Here is a 14220-nt window from a genome sequence, read left to right on the forward strand (position 1 = left end):
ATAAGCCACCATGCCCGGCTGTGACTTTTTATTTTTACATAAGCCAAATGATTTTCAGTCAATTATTCTTCAAGATATAAAGCTAGTTCTGTTTGTAAACATTCTATACCTCTGAAAATCATGCATTTTAATTTTAAGATGATAGGTTTTTGCATCTCCAATAACTTAAAATGGTACCTCTTAGCAGGTGTATTTTTACTCCCATTTATAGGTGGAAAAGCTTAGACATGTAAGAGCCAGTAGTAGCTCTGTCTGATATATCACATTCCTTACTTTGGGATAACACTTACAAACCAACATCATTTGAAATAGAAAGTTTGAAAAATAATGGAAATTTTTTAATAACCAGCCTCATGAATGTTACACAGGGCCACACCTTGAAACTTAACTTTAAACTTAAAAATATAAGCCACACATATTCAAGCAATTAATTTTAACTTTCAGGAACATTTTATTGTATTTTCCTGAAGATTTACTCAAATTTTCCAATTCTGGTTTTTCCTAATGCACGTTGGTCCTAATCTCTGCCAAGTCCACTAAGATTGGCAGAGATAATGCCTCACAGATAATGCCAAAGGTACAGCAGTAGCTACAATTTTTTTTTAAAGATAGACTCTTGCTCCGTTGCCCAGGCTGGAGTGCAGTAGCATCATCTCACCTCACTGCAACCTCCACCTCCTAGGTTCAAGCAGTTTTCCTGCCTCAGTCTCCTGAGTAGTTAGGAATACAAATGTGTACTACTATGCCCAGCTAATTTTTGTATTTTTAGTAGAGATGGGATTTCACCACGTTGGCCAGACTGATCTTGAACTCCTGACCCCAGGTGATTTTCCTGCCTCAGCCTCCCTAAGTGCTGGGATTACAGGCATGAGCCACCACGCCCAGCCACAACAATTTATTAAAAATAAATATTACCCCAAATTAAGAGCTGAATGGCCTTCCCTTCATGGATGTCAGAAGTAGGCTTCTCCAGGTGGTGTGTCAAGAACACCGGGGCATTACAAACACAGAACAGTGCAGCGCGGAGAACCTGACTTTTCTGGAGTCCACATTGGCCTCTTCTCCTAGGGAGCTGCTGTATTCCTCACCATCTTGTCATAGGCTCTGCTGCAGTTTCTTCCCCATGCATATGATTCAGAGCTCCTTACTAAGCACCTCTGTGACAGCCAAGGCTCCACCACTGATGAGTTATGCCCATGTTCTTCACTTCCTTCCATCTCTGTTATGCTAAAGCAGAGCCCATTTCAGCCCCAAAAGGCAATATGAGAACAAGGAAAGGAATATAACATTTAGTGAGCGATGCAGATTGGTGTTCCTAAATGTGGTATAGTATATGAAGCATCAGATTCACATTAAATGACCCGATTCCAAATGAGAAGATTCTGTCTGGGTGACATAAGTCTCAGTTTCCTCTTCTGTTGTAATTATACCAACCCTTACAGTAGTGGTGGCTATGAATTGAAATAATGTCCGTAAAGCACCAAGCACAGTGGCTGGCACAGGGGGATTACAACCATAATAGCTGGGTGCGGTGGCTCACGTCTGTAATCCCAGTATTTTGGGAGGCCAAGGTGTAAGAATCACTTGAGTCCAGGTGTTCGAGACCAGCCTGAGCAACAAAGTGAGATGCTGTCTCTATAAAAAATAAAAAAATCAGCCAGGCATGGTGGCACACACTTTTAGTCCCAGCTACTTGGGAGTCTGAGGCAGGAGGATTGCTTAAGCTGGGAGATGGAGACTGAAATCAGCCGTATTTGTACCCCTGCATTCCGGCCTGGGCGACAGAACAAGACCCTATCTCCAAAAGCAAAACAAACAAACACAAAAACCAACCACAATAATAGAAACCACCATGATTAAGCAATAAATGCTTTTCACAGAAAAGTAGACTCGCTATGCCACTTACTAGCTGTGTGACTACCTCTCTGAGCCCTTGTGGTGGCCTCATCTGTCGGCTGAATCTAGTAACACCTGTGCTGTTTACTCATGGGCTACTGTGCAAGTTAAATGGGAAGACATCTGCGAAGGTAACTTGCAAACCCCTAAACAAAAGAGATCCTGTGTAAGTCACTTCCTAGCCAATCAAGCTTGCTTTGGTGAACTGGAAATTTTACAGGGCTGCAGGATAAAAAGTATTAGGAAGAATTGGTGTAGAATAGTGATTATCAATTAACTTGTATTTAATCATAATGCCTTAAACCAACTCATTTTGAAAACCTCTAAATAAAAATAAATCAAGGCAGAACCGATCAGCATTTTTATTAAAAAAAAAAAAAGTTTGGCAGGAAACAAAAGCTATACCAAATACAAGAAGGTGCACATGCCTTCCTAATCTCCTGCTGGGAGCAGGAAGTGAGTGAATGAAGGCTCACACTCCCGAGCACCCACTGTCCCCAGTTATATGCACATAATAATGGCCCTCAAAACTTCATTAGCTACTCCTCTGTTGCAATTCCAGAATCACACAGCAGCTCCTATGCTCCTACATAGTAATTCAAAAATACATACCTTTTGTCACTTCTTAGCTTTTGGCTAACATCAAGTGCAAAAACTATATACATTTGGGCAGGTGCGGTGGCTCATGCCTGTGATCCCAGCACTTTAGGAGGCCAGGGGGGTGGGGGAGGGGGTGCAGATCACGAGGTCAGGAGTTCGATACCAGCCTGACCAATATTGTGAAACCCTGTCTCTACTAAAAATGCAAAAAAATTAGCCAGGTGTGCTGGTGCGCACCTGTAATCCCAGCTAGTCAGGAGGCAGAGGCAGGAGAATTGCTTGAACCCAGGAGGCAGAGGTTGTAATGAGCTGAGATCGCACCACTGCACTCCAGCCTGGGTGACAGATTGAGACTCCTTCTCAAAAAAAAATAATAATAATAATAAAATTATATATATATTTATATACACACACGCACATTTTACACACATAAACACAACTTAAGAACACATTGTAGAAAGCAATCACAGCTATTACTCCTTTTATTTTTTAACAATTCAATAGAATTACAAGAGGAAGAATGTCATTATGAATCTGGGTGTCTACAAGGGCCAGAGAAGGACTGAGGGCAAACAGAAAGCTATGCTATCAGGAGGAATTTACACAGGTAGTCTGGTTTCTGAGTATGCAAAGGAAAGAAGTTTCAATTGGACCACATTCAACAGGACACGAGCCCGGAAGGACTGCTTTAGTCTTATGATGTAAAAAGAAGTTATATAAGCTGAACAAATGCACCTCTCTTTCAGGAATGTCTTACACAAGTTGCACAAACTGTCAGAAGCCTCAGGGAAATTGCCAGTGGTAAAAAATGTTTGTCCAGTGCTCAGCTGACAGACATGCGTTGCAAAACTGTCCCTGGCATTTATTACCCTTGCCCTGCCCCCAAGGTATGCACACCACGGCACAGCAACGAGGCTGCAAGCGAACCACATCAAAGCGAAGCCTTGCTCCCCTTTTGCCCTTCTGATTCCAGCCAGCTGATCAGGCCTGCTGTGCAGAGGGTGTGCCTTTGAGAGGTCTTCCTCGTTCCTCCCCGGGCTAGACGTGTTCTGAACACAAACAGAGGCCTCCATCTCCACCACAGTTCATCTGATAAAAGCCACCTTATTCAAAGCCACACTCAGAATAGCATTATAAATTGGACTACAGGAATATCTCCTCATCAGCAGAAAGATGGTTTAAATAACCTAATAATTTCTATCTCTAATGCTGTGATTCTTTAGAACAGTTCAAGGGAAGAAATTCCCATGGGGCTGAAAAGATGGAAGGCATGGAGAAAAACAATAAAACGTCTTTTCAAATCATCGGATGTTGTATATTTAGTGTCCCCACCCTAAAACTTGGATCTTCATTTACAGAAAATTACTATGGAGCATGCCACAAGTGAAATCCAAATTACCCTTTCCAGCCTGCTTTAGCATGATAAAATGCATTCTAATTTTTTGTGTTATAAAAGTCCAGAAAGAATACCACATTTTCCTCATGAGTGTCATCCAGGATGTGTTTGCACAAGTGTTATTTAAAGGTTGAGTTGACTGGATTAATGGAGCAGGCACCTCCACCATAAATGGAGGGCTTGTTAATCTGATCCTTACCTCCTCCTTCAAAAAAGCTACTGTTTCTGTCTCCTGTGTCTGGGAGAAATGGTCCACATGAAGAGAAGACTAACAGTAATAAGAACCTGTACTGAGCACTCCCTATGTGCCAGGCGCCACTTTATGCATCCTGCAGCGATCAAATTCTTGACTCCTCACAGGAGCCTCAGAGGCCGGGCTGTTGGCCCATGCTTCCTTCCTGTGCACGTCCCACAGCCGGCGATACATGGCTCTTCCCTCGTGCGGTGTTCTCTCTGTGGCCGGGCATCTGTGGCCATTGTTCACAGGGACGTCAGCCACCACTTCTTCACGTCACAGGATGTCATGTCTCTGCTTCTAAACCACAAGGTTTCCCCACTTTTCTATTTTTATAAGTCAACACAGATGCTGCCTTTCTGGCAGTTGTTTTTCTGGGAATTTGGACCTTCCTTTTTTCCTAGGCTGTTCTCACATGCTGTTGTCATTCATCTTCCAGCCACATCTAGTATCTACTGCAGCTGGATGAATGAGTTTTCAAACTAGTGGCTAATTGTGCCCTAGGGCAGAACTTAATAAAAATAGGAAGTGTGTGTGTGCGTGCACGCGTGCACGCAGGCATGCACACATTCTCCAAATAAAGCTACTATAGAAGCTGCTATGGTATATAAAAACCTGAGCTTTGGAATCCAGCAGTTCTAGGCTATAATCCCAGCTTCATCACTGGTTCCTCGGGTCCCTGGGAAATACAACCTAACTTCCATTAGCCTCAGTTTTCTTATCAGTCAAATGAGAATAATGGTAACACCTACCTCAAAAAAAGTTACAGACTTTAAATATAATTTTATATAGAGTTATTGTATTCGGCCGTTCTTGCATTGATATAAAGAAATACCTGAGACTGGATAATATATAAGAAAACAGGTTTGGCTGGGCATGGTGGTTCACGCCTGTAATCCCAGCACTTTGGGAGGCAAAGGCAGGCAGATCACGAGGTCAGGAGTTCAAGACCACCCTGGCCAACATGGCGAAACCCCATCTCTACTAAAAATACAAAAATTAGCTGGGCATGGTGGCAGGCACCTGTAATCCCAGCTGCTTGGTAGACTAAGGCAGAAGAATTGCTTGAACCCAGGAGGTGAAGGTTGCAGTGAGCCAAGATCATGCCATTGCACTCCAGCCTGGGGAACAAGAACAAAACTCTACCTCAAAAAAAAAAAAAAAAGAAAGAAAGAAATCAGGTTTAATTGACTCATTGTTCTGCAGGCTGTACAGGAAGCATAGTGGCATGTTTCTTTTGGAGGCCTCCAGTAGCTTCTATTCATGGCAGAAGGCGAAGGAGGAGCAGGCACATCAAAATGGCGAAAGCAGGAGCAAGGGAGAGTGGGAGTGGGTGCAACATACCTTTGAATGACCAGCTCTGAGATAGGAGAGTTCCCTTATCACCAAGGAGGTGGCCCAGACCATTCATGAAGGATCTGCTCCCTTGATCCAAACAACTCCCACCAGGCCCCACCTTCAACACTGAGGATTATGTCTCAACATGAGATTTGGAGGAGATATTCTAACTCTATCAGTTATCATCACTTTAAAAGTGCTAGCTACTACTATTGCTATTTCTTCAAACTTGCACTGTGTAAGCATCAACATCATCATTCACTTAATAGTGTTTTGTTATATGATCTGGCAATTCCATACTTAGCTGGATTCTCCAGGGAACTTTCCCTTATTTGCACAAGGAGACCTTTACAGGGATATCACTGAAGCATTGTCTATAATAGCTGTGTGCTGAAATGGGTCCCCGTGTATGTTGAAGTTCCAACTCCCAGTACATCAGAATGTGACTATACTTGGAAATGGGGCCTTTAAAAGATAAGTAAGTTAAAACGAGGTGATTAGGGTAGGCCCTCATCCAGTATCAGTGGTGTCCTTATAAGAAGAAGAGATTGGGACACAGGCATAGAGGAAGACCATGGGAAGGCACACGGAAGAGACGCAGCCATCTATAAGCCAATGAGAAGCCTCAGAAGAAACCAACCCCGCCAATATCTTGATCTCAGACATACAGCCTTCAGAATCATGAGAAAAGAAATGTCTGTTGTTTAAGCCACCTAGTCTGCGGTACTTTGTTGCAGCAGTCCTAGAAAACTAATACAATTGCCATTTTTAGTATCAATCTGTTGTACATTAATTCGATTAATCATGCTCATTGGTTTATGGCACCTATTATCATTGGGCTATGAATGCTCAACTTATATTTAATAATGTTATAAACATCTGTGTACCTATCTCCCAAAGAGAAAAAAGGACCTGAAAATAACTCACATCTAATTACACATTCCCCACCAACCTCACCCATCTTATAAGCGCATACCAATTTGAAGGTAAGTAACTAAATTATATTATATTCATATAGTGGAATGCTACACAGAAGTGAAAATAAATGACTTGAAGCCATGATTGTTAACATTCATAAATCTCACATACATATCACCCATGGGGAAGAGGGAAGATGAGAATAAGATTGGGGTGGATATAGAAAAAGTTTCATTTGTATTTCTAATGCTTTATTTCTTAAGCAGAATTCTGGAATGCCAACATTCATTGCAAGCTTATCCAACCCATGGCCCCTGGGTCACATGCAGCCCAGGATGGCTTTGAATGTGGCCAAACGCAAATTCGTAAACTTTCTTAAAATATTATGAGATTTTTTTGTGAAGTGCTCATTTTTAGCTCATCAGCTGTTATTAGTGTTAGTGTATTTTATGTGTGGCCCAGGATGATTCTTCTTCCAGTGTGCCCCAGGGAAGCTAAAAGGCTGGACACTCCTGATTTATTAAATTATCTATGCTTTTCTATATGCCTAATCATTTCACAATAGGTTTTAAAAAATAAGTTTAAGGCACTTTTTTCTGCAGCATTAGATTCATTCTCAATTATTAAAAAGAGAAAAGGAACAAGTGTTGTGGTCTTGGAGGGACCCCACTGTTCACTGCTATCGCCACCACCATGACCCCCTTCTAAAAAATCAGGGGGATTCTAGAGCTTTGGTATCTGTGACACCCTTGACCTTGAACTTGGTTATACCTTTCCTGGTAGGTCAGCAGTCAGGCTGTTTAGGAGTCATGTTTCAGATCCTACTGGTTGGTCGCTATTTTTTTCCATTTGCCATGAAAGATGACCTTAGGTAACTCTGTGTGAACCTCAGAATTTTAAGTAACTACCACGACAGACAAACAGAAAACTGTCATTACTCTGAGAGTTTTAACTCATTATAATCCAAGTCAATGAAAAGTAAGTTCTGCTGAAGTGAAAGCATTAATGACATACTAAAAATGCTAATTCTAATATGCCTGATCAAGCTAAAAAAGAATCAGTTGAGCTTTTATTCTTTTTAAAAGGTAAAACAAAACTACATTGTGTAGCAGAAAGAGCTCAGAGAGATCAGGACAACTCCTGATCTAATCAAGCTAATGTATACACACTATTGGGATTTGCCAAATTCCTTAACTTGTGTAAGTCTCAACGTCCTTTTCTTAATATAGTAACAATGATCACTTCTTGACAGGGTTTTTGTACAATTCTATGAAGTAATACATGTCAAGCACCTTGGACAGTGCTACCACATGGCATGTTCCTGGCATATGTAAATATGTCCTATCTCTCTCTGACAGTTAAATCATCCAAGATAAACAGAAAACTGCAGCTAATACTGGGATCCCCTGAGAGTCTTCAATACTGGATCAAAGGTGAGAAATAAACGTGAGGGAATAAGCAGGGAAAGGGGTTCATGACAGAGGACAGTTTTTCTGCTGCAGGTTCTTCCTCATGCTTCTTAAGGTACAGTTACCAGTAGACTTTCAAGGGAGAAAAAGACATTTAAAAATTGGTAAAATTGTAAATCGTAAGAGTACAATGAAGATATTAATCTTATAAAAGATATGGCTAATGTGATTTTAGTAGTTTCTTCACATTTTTCTTTAAGGAAAAGAGTGCTGAAAAATATTCTTATTCATAATTTTAAAGACCAGACAAGAAGACATGGATATAAACTAAATTAGGAAGATTTCAACTAAACTTAAGGAAAAAAATATTCTTAGCCCCCAGAGTTATAAACACTGTTCTTAATAGTTTTGGAATTTCCATCCCTGGAGATCTTCAAATGAATAATTATTTGTCCTATGTATTTTGGAGTATTTCTTGCTAAACAAATATTTTCAAAATTCTAAGACTGAAAAAAATATGTATCTACAAATCTACTTTTACATATTTATGCATATCTATATTGTAATAACCTACCCTGGGCTAGCATCGCTGACTCCAATTTAGCTGTAAACTCCAACCTAGCCTCCCCCTCCCTACCACAGCCCCTTTGGGTGCATAACTGGGCCACACTGACCTCATGCTAACTCTGTGCTTATCCTACCATATAACCAATGTAACTACATCCTGCTTGGCAAGCGCACCTGCTGTTGTGCATAACTCTGTTTGAACCCATCTTGGTGATTGTTTGGAAATACCCTTAGCAACCAACAGTCCTGGGAACTTCTTTCCCCCTGGTTACTCGCTACCTTGCCTGTTCTGCTTCTGTAAAGTTCCGCTTCCATTAGGCTCCCTCTCCCCTACCTAAATCAAGGTATGAAGGAAAATCAAGCCCCTCCCTTGGGGTGGAGAGAACTTTGAATTAGCCGTCTCAGGGTCGGTGGCTAATTAATAAAGGAATCTTAACTTGGAACTCCGTGCGTGGCGCATTCCTTCTAACTCGCTTGGTTATTACAATACACGATATAATAGTCTAAAATGTTACTTTGAATTTTTATTAAAATTCTAATTCTAAATATACAGTTTTTGGCTTTTACCAGTATTTTATCAACAGCATTTTCCTATGTTATTTAAAATTCTCTGAAAATAGGGCCGGGCGTGGTGGCCCACGCCTGTAGTCCCAGCACTTTGGGAGGCCAAGGCGGGCGGATCACAAGGTCAGGAGATTGAGACCATCCTGGCTAACTTGGTGAAAGCCCGTCTCTACAAAAATACAGAAAATTAGCCGTGCGTTGTGGCGCACACCTGTAGTCCCAGCTACTTGGGAGGCTGAGGCAAGAGAATCGCTTGAACCTGGGAGGCGGAGGTTGCAGTGAGCCAACATCGCGCCACTGCACTCCAGGCTGGGCAACAGAGCAAGACTCTGTCTCGAAAAATAAATAAAATATCAGAAAATATAATGTTCCCTTGTTATTTAGTTGTTCCCGATTTTTCTCTACTATAAATAACTGTGTGGTGAACATAGGGAGACAGAAACACTTTTGAAACTCTATTGCTTGCCAGAAAATATATACCAAGTTGCACCAGCCAGAGCTCCCCCATTCTCTTTCCCCTCAGCTGGTTTGAGTATTAGCATTTAAAAGCTTTTTGCCCTTGTGTTTTACAGGGAAATGGTATTCCATTGTTGTTTTAGTGTGCATATCTTTGACTACTAGTGAAGCTAAACATCTTTTCAATAGGTTCATCTCCCAAACCTGGTTGAAAAACTAATGGAAAAGCCTGCCTTGCCCTAGAGTCCTCTACTTCATCCATCTCTGAAGAGACGCTGGGGCAATAGTCCTAATTCAAACCTAACTGTTACAAATCAAGGTTAGGCCATACTTCATTAAGATTTAAAAACTCCTGATACTAAGTCCATAACACAAAATTTCAGGTTTTTTTAGAAAAATAAAAAGACTCCCCTTTCTCTGGAGAAAGTTGAGGGGCAGGGGAAAAAATGGCTTACTAAAGAGATTCATTTTTATAGTGAGGCTGCAAATTTTCCCAGAAACAAAAGAAAAATAATTTGATGAGAAGTACTTAGGATACGTTAGCATCAGAAATCCTGTGTCTTACCCAACTGCAAACATTATGCAATATATATGTATTCAACTGGAGCCCTTCTTTATGTATAAAAGAATGAGTTGGAACATTGACATTAGACTTCACAGAGCCATTGATAGCTTCCCACTGACGTACAAATGCAAATTGCAAGCATTCTTTTTATCCTCTAACAATATTCTATGACAGCTCATTAAACTGTGTTATTTTTATTTGTTTAATTATCCACAAATTAAAACAAATATTGCTTAATCAAAAATATTTAACTACTTTTTCTTAAATAATATTTCTAAGACAATGAGGACAACAGCAAAAATAACCTAGATAGAACATTATTTACATTAGAACAACATGATAATAAAATATTTTGAAAAGCTCATATCCTAAGCGGAGTATAAATATGTAACAATAGGAAATTATTAAACTCTAAACATTAAACAAGAGTTTTAATGAACAAACTTTTTCAGCCAATTTTTGGTCACTCATCCTTAAATAAGCATACAAATAGGAGTGTCTCATTCTCTCTATTCCTCCATATAAAAACTACAGGACCTTTCAGCCATGATGGAGTAACTGGAATCAAAGTAGCTTTAACTCCTATGAACACGATTTGAAAATGGAACAAAATTTGTTTTCAGGAAATGGTCAACAAGCAGTGCAAGACAGTGATCTCTGAGGGGATAGAAACCTACAGTGTGGGTCCTATGATCCCCCAGCTCTCACGTAGGGAAAATTTCCTGATGTAGGTGAAGAGAAAAAGAGTCCAGGCGAACCACGGTATTTTGGCTAACCAAACAGAAGTAGGAAAAGACTAACAGAAGAACACTGAAGGGACTAATTGAAAGATAAGGCCGGGCGCAGTGGCTCAAGCCTGTAATCCCAGCACTTTGGGAGGCCAAGGCGGGTGGATTGCCTGAGCTCAGAAGTTCAAGACCAGCCTGGTTAATATGGTGAAACCATGTCTCTACTAAAAATACAAAAATTAGCCAGGCATGGTGGCGCATGCCTGTAGTCCCAGCTACAAGGGAGGCTGAAGCAGAAGAATTGCTTGAACCCAGGAGGTAGAGGTTGCAGTGAGGTGAGATCATGCCACTGCACTCCAGCCTAGACCACAGAGTGAGATTCCATCTCAGAAAAAGAAAGAAAGATGATAGACATAACCCTAATCATGTCAACATGTCAATAATCATATTACATGTAAATGGAATGGCCAGGGCACCCCCATTTAAAAGTAGATGTCAAACCAAATAAAAATGCAAGATCCAACTATATGCTATCTACAAACGATGCATATTAAATATAAAGAAACAGATGACTTAGAAGCAACAGGAGGTCAAAACATACCATGCAAAAATTGAGTCTAAAAAAGCTAGAGTGGCTATGTTAATTTCAGGCCAACTAGATTTATAAGTATTATAAGAAATAAAGACATTATATGTAATAATGAAAGAAGAAATCTATCAGAAAGACAACAATCCTAAATATGCTTGTACGTAATAGCAGAACATCAAAATTCATGAGGCAAAGACTCAAAGGAGAACAAATTCACACCCCTCTCTCAACGTACTTTATAGAACAAGTATAAAAAATCATGCTAGATAAAAACGATCTAAATACACAACTGATCCGATTAACTAATGTTTAGCAAATACCACACCCAACAACTGTTAAACACATTTGTTTTCCAGTGCACACAGAATGGTCACCCAGACAGGCTGTATGCTGAGCCATAAATATGACTCAATAAATTTCAAAGAATTTAAATCTTAAAGCACATGTTCCATGACTACAATGGGGAAAAAATTGGGTAATTATGTGGGCAGATGATGAAAAAAATCCAAGACAACTATTTCTAGGAAAAACACAACACCAAGATTAAGATAAACAATAAAAACAACCAATAAAAGTGGGGGGAGAAAAAGAACTAAAAAGACCGGGGTGTCTTCAAATGGAAAAAAAATGTAGCAAATAATCAGAAAGTAAGGTATTACAACGCGCAACACCCATTATTTTCATTCTTCTCAAAGTTGATCCTAGTAGTGAGACAGTTTAGGCCACTGGATCCTCTATCTAGAGATATTCTAAAGCACCTTTTTTAGAATATCTTTGAAGTTTTATCAGTCTTTCTCAACATTTATGTACATACAGAAGATGTAGGGCTCTTGTTAAACTGTGGACTCCTATTTACTACATCTGGCTTGTGACCTAAGATTCTGCACTTCTAAAAAGGTCCCAGATGATGTTGACACTGCTAGTCTGTAGACATATTTTGTAGAGCAAGTTTTAGAAGAGACCATGACATCATGATCTTCCCATCCAGTCAAGAAAAACACAATAAAATAAAATTGCATGATCAAGAACGACAACGTTTTCCCATTCCATAGCCCTTTCATCACTCATTTTAAGCTGATTTTATAAAAAGCATAAAATATTGTGTAATGTACTTGAATCTTTATAAGCAATTTTATCACAAATAGGAAAGAGATGGGAAGGAGATAGGTGAGCATGGAGCAATTGGTAACACAAAGGTAAAGAAGGAAGCTAGGTGGGGAGCTTCACTTCTTGCATCTTGTAATAGGAACAACGCCGTATGTATTTTAGGGGAAGAGAGAGTAAAGTAAAAGACTTTGGGTTCCTCAATTCGCAATTCCAACGTAATTTAAAATATTTAAAATGTGCTGTCATGATATGCTATAGGCGAAAACTTTGATGAAATTGCAAAGATGTGACCATAAGAAAAAACTTACCCATTTCTCATGAAGAGAAATTTGTGGGCTACTAGACTTTTTCAAGATTGATGACAAACTGAGTGAAACTACAAAAGAAAAAAAAAGAAAAGAAAAATCCAGCCAGGCACAGTGGCTCACACCTGTAATCCCAGCAATTTGGGAGGTCAAGGGAGGTGGATCACCCGAGGTCAAGAGTTCAAGACCAGCCTGGCCAACATGGTGAACCCTGTCTCTACTAAAAATAGAAAAATTAGCTGAGTATGGTGGCAGTGCACTACTCAGGAGGCTGAGGCAGGAGAATCACTTGAACCCAGGAGGTGGAGCTTTCCGTGAGCTGAGATCTGCACCACTACACTCCAGCCTGGGTGACAAGAGCAAAACACTGGCTCAAAAAAACAAAACACACAAACACAAAACGCAAAACAAAAGAAATCCTTTGAAACTTACAGCACAACAAAATGAGGTGTACAGTGCAATCAATGCTTCGGTCATTGAAAGACTTAGTCAATGGATCTGCTTATTTTTTCATATCCATTACTATGGAATTTGAAAACAAAATCTAAAGTAATTCAAAACACCAGTTATATTCTTTCATTCAGTCAGAGATCATTCAACTAATATTTAATAACACCCAGTGGTTTTAGCCTAATTTTTCTATAACAGCATTTATTTCAGAAGAGTTTATGGTCCCCAGAAATCAATTTTTCTCAAGGAAGCTAAATTTTATATTTGAAAATAAATTCAGACTTAATGGAAAATAAATTCAGACTTATTTATTATTGTTTGGAAATAAGTTCAGACTTACAGAAAAGTTGCAGTAGCACAAAGAACATCCATAAGCCTTTTACCCACATTATCTTGCTAACATTTTGCCTCATTTTCTTTATCATTCTGAAAGATTTGAGACTAAGTTGCATTCATCATGGCCCTTTACCCCAACTTCAGCACATAACTACAGAGCAGTTCCAACCTCAGTAAATTTAACATTGATGCAACACTTCTATCTAATCAATCATGTCTATTCCAAATTTGTCTCTTTACCCAACAGTGTCTTTTATAGCATTTTTCCTCCAGAATTAAATCTAGTCTAAGACCACATATTGCATTGTGTTGTTATGCTTCTTTAATGTCCTTTGATTTTTTAAAATTCCCTTAGCTTTTCTTTTGTCTTTCATGACATTAACTTACTTTTTTTTCTTTTTAAGACAGAGTCTCACTCTGTGGTGCAAAACTGGAGAACAGTAGTGCAATCATAGTTCCCTGCAGTTCAGACCCCTGGGCTCAAGCAATCCTCCTGCCTCAGCCTCCTGAGTCATTAGAACTTCATGTGTGCACCACCATGCCTGGCTAATTTTTTGTATTATTTTTATAGAAGCGAGGTCTCTCTATGTTGCCCAGGCTCATCTCAAACTCCTGAGTTCAAGAAATCATCTGACCTTAGCCTCCCAAAGCTCTGGGATTAGAGGTGTGAGCCATCACACCCAACCAGTACGAACATTTTTGAAGAATTCATTTTCTCTCTCCTTCTTTTTTAAGTGGAATACATTTAGAGTTGTCTGATA

The sequence above is a fragment of the Callithrix jacchus genome, chromosome 3 (assembly GCF_049354715.1).
Source record: "Callithrix jacchus isolate 240 chromosome 3, calJac240_pri, whole genome shotgun sequence".
NCBI lineage: Eukaryota > Metazoa > Chordata > Mammalia > Primates > Cebidae > Callithrix > Callithrix jacchus.